This window comes from Macaca mulatta, chromosome 10 (genome assembly GCF_049350105.2).
Source record: "Macaca mulatta isolate MMU2019108-1 chromosome 10, T2T-MMU8v2.0, whole genome shotgun sequence".
Taxonomy (NCBI): Eukaryota; Metazoa; Chordata; class Mammalia; order Primates; family Cercopithecidae; genus Macaca; species Macaca mulatta.
Window position 1 is genome coordinate 16,682,467 of NC_133415.1, and position 6,000 is coordinate 16,688,466.

Sequence of the window (6,000 nt, forward strand, 5' to 3'; positions counted from 1 at the left end):
GGTAGAGTGTCAGGCTCTAGAAGAAGAGTGAGAAGCAAACAGTCCATGGCCACTTCCTTCACACTGCTTACAACCTGAAGGAGGAGACAGACGAAATGCCAGTAATCATCATCACATAAATACATCACCACAGGAGAGGCTGTGTGTATCACATAATGTACAGGTGTACTAGGGAGACTGACCCAGTCAGAGATTCAGGGGAGATGTCCTTGAGTCGGTGATACATGCTGGGAGCAGCAGGTGGATAGGAGATTTTTAGGTGATGGGAGCCAGGGGAAGGTTCGGTGGTCAAGATGGTGATTCCACATAGAAGCTACAGCAAGGGTAGAGGCCTGTGTTGGGGGGAGGCAGCAGATGTGAAGATTGAAGACAGGTTCCAGTGGTCTGAGAGCAGAGAGTGAAGGGGAAGGTGGTGAGAAGTGTGGCTGCAATGTAGAGAGAGGAACCAGCCCACCGAGGGTTTCAGGGCTACACCGAGACATTTTACTTTTATTCTCAGAGTAGAAAGCCACTGAAAGGCTGCGAACAGAGGCAAGATAGAAATGCTCTGCCTGCTTGTGGGGAGTGGGAGCCACAAGGGGAGCCAAGTGGGTGAGGAGTGACCATTGAGTCCAGATTTAAGACTGGTGGCATCATGATAAGGATGGTGATAGTGGGGTAGAGAGAAAGGGATGGATCCAAGAGATGTGGGCACCATGGATACCTGGCAAGGAATCACAGGGCCACACTGTGATTTAGGGTCCATAAGAGATGGTTGTGTTGAATGCATTTAACATGCAATGGTGGTATTCTCTTTTGGATGGAAAGTTAACTTGGACCCATTAGCTTTAAAATACTTTGGTGACATAGAGTTGTCTGCTATTAGTCATCAGAAGGAATTTCAAGGAAACGGATAATTTCTGCTGGGTGGAGGGAGAGGATTAAAGCAGACTGCTTAGGGTACCTCAGTATTGGCCATTGGTCCTCTGGTTGCCTCTGCTTGCTTGGAAAGTAAAATGAAAGAATGGCAAGACTCACCATCCACAAAAGATCTGGCTTTTGGTGTAATCTGCTGGTAAGTGGCAGAAGTCACTGGCTAGCTTTGGGTACATTATTGCCCATTTCTTGCCTTCTTCTTCTCCATTTGTAGTGTGAAGGAGACTGATGATATGATCTCCAGTGAGTCTTACCTCTCTAAGAGTCAGAGGTTTTCTAAGATCCACCTCATCCCACCAGTACATGTCATATGACAAAGTGTCACAGACAGCCTCAACCTAGAGACTGGAGGTGGTGGAAGATATTGAGTCAATAGTATATAGACAATATTGCTACTTACATGAGACTAACTTCTTATAGTAATAGGCATGTGAACACCCCAAAGAAATAGTATAGTGCACCAAATGTTAGGTTTAACTCAATTTTGTGTACTAAGGTACAAAATGGAACAGAACAAATAAATGACACAGAAAAAGACACCACAAGAAGTGTAAAGCAACAGAGAAGAATGAACAGTCACTGCTAATAATGACTTATGGTTTAAAAAGAACATCAACTTCTCTGAGTTTTGATTTCTCCAACGGTAAATTGGGATGAAAATGTTTACCTTTCATGGTTCCTGCATAGATTACATGAGATAATAAGAATAAAGTGCTTAACTCAGAGCCTGACATACGGTATGACTCAGTAAATTCACCCTTTATACAAATCTTTATTGAGAACTTACTATGAATTGGGAAGCATTTTAGACCCTGAGACAATGAACAAGACAGAGGAGGTCCTTATTCTCATGGCACTTCCATTTTAAGTGGGGAAAGAGAAACAATGAACAGATATACAAGAACATATAAGATAATATAATAATGCTATAAAGAAAATGATGTAAGGTGATGGGGCTCCTTTTAGTTGGGTGGTCATCTCTGACTTGAGTTTAAGTCAAAACCCAAAGGACAAGAAGGAGGCAGTCAGGCAGGTGTGAAGGAAGTCACCACCATCTCCCCAACCAAGGCCTTAGACCCAAAGCCTGAGCAAAGTGGACCTATTGGAGGAGCAGAGGAAGCTGCGGGGAGGATGAACAGAGTGAACAAGCAAAATGAATGGAGAGAAGACAGAGCATGCACCTTGTAATGTCACAATAGGGAATCTGTGTCTTATTCTGAAAGCAATGGGAAGCCATGGAGGGTTTTAGGCAGAGGGGTAATCTAATCTATTTACATTTTTAAAAGGTCACTCTGGTTTTTGTGCAGACCCTGGAGTGAAGCAACAGTAAAGGTACAACTGGGAGACCAGTGAGGAGGCTGTGGTCAATAATTTGCACAAAAGGGCATGATTATTCTTCTTCCAGTCTCTGTGTGGCTTACAGAGTGACTTTTCAGTCATTCTTGGCAAAAGATAGAGTCTGTTTCTCCATGGCTTGAATTTTTACTTGCCTTGTTACTTTCTTTCTTCAATGGAATGGGGCAGAAGTCACAGTATACTCAAGTGTAGAACTCAAGAGACCTTGCATGCCTTCTTGGAACTGACTCAATCACCATGTGTACAAGCCTGGGCTGACCTGCTACAGCAAGGGAAACCAGGTGGAGCAGAGAGGAGATATCTCAGCAGAGGCCATCTGAGACCACCCAGCCCCAGCCTTACCCAGAAGCCACATGAGTGAGCCCAGCAGAGACCAGAAGAACCATCCAGCTGAGCCCAGCCCTAATTACTGACCCACAAAATTGTGAGCTACATAATTGGTTTTGTTCTAAAACAGTAAGTTTTGTTACACAGCAAAAGCTTGCTGACATAGGCTGCTAAGATTGTCCAGGCCTAAGATGATGATAACTTGGATTACAGAAATAGTGACTATGGAGGGATGTAACATGATGTGGCATATGTTTTGGAGGTAGTGTTGAAAGGATTTGATAATTGATTGCCTTTGAAAGTGAGAGAAAAAGATAAAAAGAATAGTTTAGATGAAGAGAGTGGCAATCGATGATAACATGGTCTTCAGGTTGAGAGTTGGAGTGTGACCCTAGATGGTTTTCTAATTTGCTGATTTTACAGAGGCATAAATCAAGATAGAATTGTTCAATATCAAACATATCCATTAAGTACCTACTATCTGCTAGGGCCTAGTGATATTAATATTAATGGTTAATAGTTATATAGTACATTCTGAGTATTAGGCACGGTAATAAGAAATTTACATCTAACTAACACTCATAATCAGCATATAAAGTGGGTATCACTGCTATTTGCATTTAATTGATTAAGAAACAGGAAAGGAAAGGTTGAGTAACTTGCTCAGCATCACATAACGAGTAATTAACAAAGCCAGAATACCAACTCTAACAGTCTGACTTCAGACTCAGACTGTTAACCACCATGTTTTGCTAAGAACTGAATAGGCTGAGATTTTCAACTCAAGAAGGTATAATCTAGTGTAGGGGTGGATGTGTAAAGAAAGTGATTCCATATAATGTAGTGTGTGCTATGATATGGTGCTTTAGAATGGGAGTGGGCACATTTTGTCTGCAAAGCGTCAGAGAGGAAATACTTTAGGGACTGCCAGACATATGGTCTCAGTTACAACTAAACTTTGCTGTTATAGCATGAAGCAGCTAGACAGAAGGCAAACAAATGAGTGTGTCTGTGTTTAATAAAACATTCTTTATAGAGGCAGATGGTAGCCCAATTTGGTCTACAGGCCACAGTTCATTGACCTCTGCTTTAGTGAAAGGAAAAAAAAAAAAAAAAGAAGTCCCAATCCAGATTAAGGGGAAAGAATGAGTTCAGAGAAGTCTCACTTGAGTTTCAACTTAAAAGGCAAGTAATAGTAATCCAGGCAAAAGAGTACCTTGAGTAACTTGTTCAGTATTTCGCAGTAAGTAACAAAGCCTTTTGAGGCAGATGGCAGTACCAGGCTGAGGGCACAGCACACGGCAGTGCACAGAGGGGTACTGGGAAGTCCATGGCAGGAAAGGTAGTGTTATTGAAGTATGGAGTGTCAAGTGGAGCACTGGGGAGTTGAGTCTGTAGGAGGAAGTGGGATCCAATTGTTGGATCCTATGGTGAGGCTTAGGAGAAAGCTGTTGAGGTCCACCATGTACCAGGAGAGTAATACACTCAGGTTTTCATTTCTTAGAGAGTATTTTATGTATGAAGCTGGAAACCATCATTCTCAGCAAACTATCAAAAGATGAGAAAACCAAACACTGCATGTTCTCACTCATAAGTGGAAGTTGGAAGTTGAACAACGAGAACACATGGACACAGGGAGCAGAACATCACACACTGGGGCCTGCCACAGGTTGGGGGCTAGGGGAGGGATAACATTATGAGAAATACTTAATGTAGGTAACAGGTTGATGGGTGCAGCAAACCACTATGGCACGTGTATACCTATGTAACAAAACTGCACATTCTGCATATGTAACTCAGAACTTAAAGTATAATTAAAAAAAAAAAGAAAAAAAAGAAAGGAGTCCATGTAACACTATGGGCTGTGGATGGGGACAAAGCTGCAGAGGAAGCAGAAAGACCAGCACCCACATACATGAGTGGAGGAGGGAGAATTAGGAGGGTGACATCACATAAGAAAAGGGAGAAAGGGCCGGGCGCGGTGGCTCAAGCCTGTAATCCCAGCACTTTGGGAGGCCGAGACGGGCAGATCACGAGGTCAGGAGATCGAGACCATCCTGGCTAACACGGTGAAACCCCATCTCTACTAAAAAATACAAAAAACTAGCCGGGCGAGGTGGCGGGCGCCAGTAGTCCCAGCTACTCGGGAGGCTGAGGCAGGAGAGTGGCCTAAACCTAGGAGGTGGAGCTTGCAGTGAGCTGAGAGATCCGGCCACTGCACTCCAGCCCAGGCGGCAGAGCAAGACTCCGTCTCAAAAAAAAAAAAAAAAAAAAAGGGAGAAAGGAGAGAGAGAACATTAAAGGAGAGAGAGAACATGAAGGGGAGAAAGCAAGAGAATATTAAAAAATGCAAAAAGGGCAGGGGGAGGGGAGAACGAAAAATCATTCAAATCAAACCCATTTTCCCTCACCCTCCTACTTCTCTCTGTGTAAACAGCAGGCACTGCTGGGAGAAAGTATTTGGCGGAAGAGAAATGCCCAGTTGTAAAGGGGTCCTGATTCACCTGTAACTTAAACGTTTGGTTTTATTTCTCCTTCTGTGGGTGGAAAAGCAAACACCCAGGCCCTACTGTGGCCTGAGGAAGCAGACAGGGTTTAGGGAAGAAAATGCTCTCCAAAGGGGCTGTGAGCTGGAAGAATATGCAAGAGCCCATCTGTAGGCCCAGCCTTCTCAAGCTGGGAAGCTGGAGGGACCTCTAGGATCTGCCGCCAAAGGGCAACATTATCACCTATATTTTAATTTGTCTGCATGGGAAATAACGTTGTCAGTAGCCATGTCTTCAGCTGTGAAGGACAACGGTAACTATACATATCTACATATCTAAGTACAGCCAATGGGGTCATAAAAAGTAACCAAGCATCCTGGTTTTAACAGTTCCTGAAGAGCTCCCTGTGGAAAGTACCTCGGTGGCTGCCGGCTGTCTCTTTCGGGAAGTACATGCGGACATGTGCACACCCACCATCATTTTTCAACCACTTGCATTATTTGACCTCTGATTGCCTCCTGTTTGCCAGAAAACCCACACAACGTGGGTCAGGAAAAGAAAACATTTTATTAATTTTTTTTTTCTTAAAGGTCTTAGATTGGGTGAAAGTTGTATGTGTTGGGAAGAAAAATCAGCTACTTCTGTTCCCTGTAGACTGAGCATTTTGTTTGTTTTGGGGCACGTGATTTCTTGTTTGTGAGTTCTGGGATTGACAAACCCCATAGCAGAAATGAAGGCTTGGCATTTAAGGGAATTGGCATCTGATCCACCACACGTTGCAGGAAAAGATGATAATGACACGCCCTTTGATTTACAAATGTCTCTCTCCTGCACCAGATACTGAGGCTACACAGGTTTGCAGTTATAGGCCACCCAACTTCTCTTTGACTCGTAAGAAAGAAATCTGTAGGTGCTC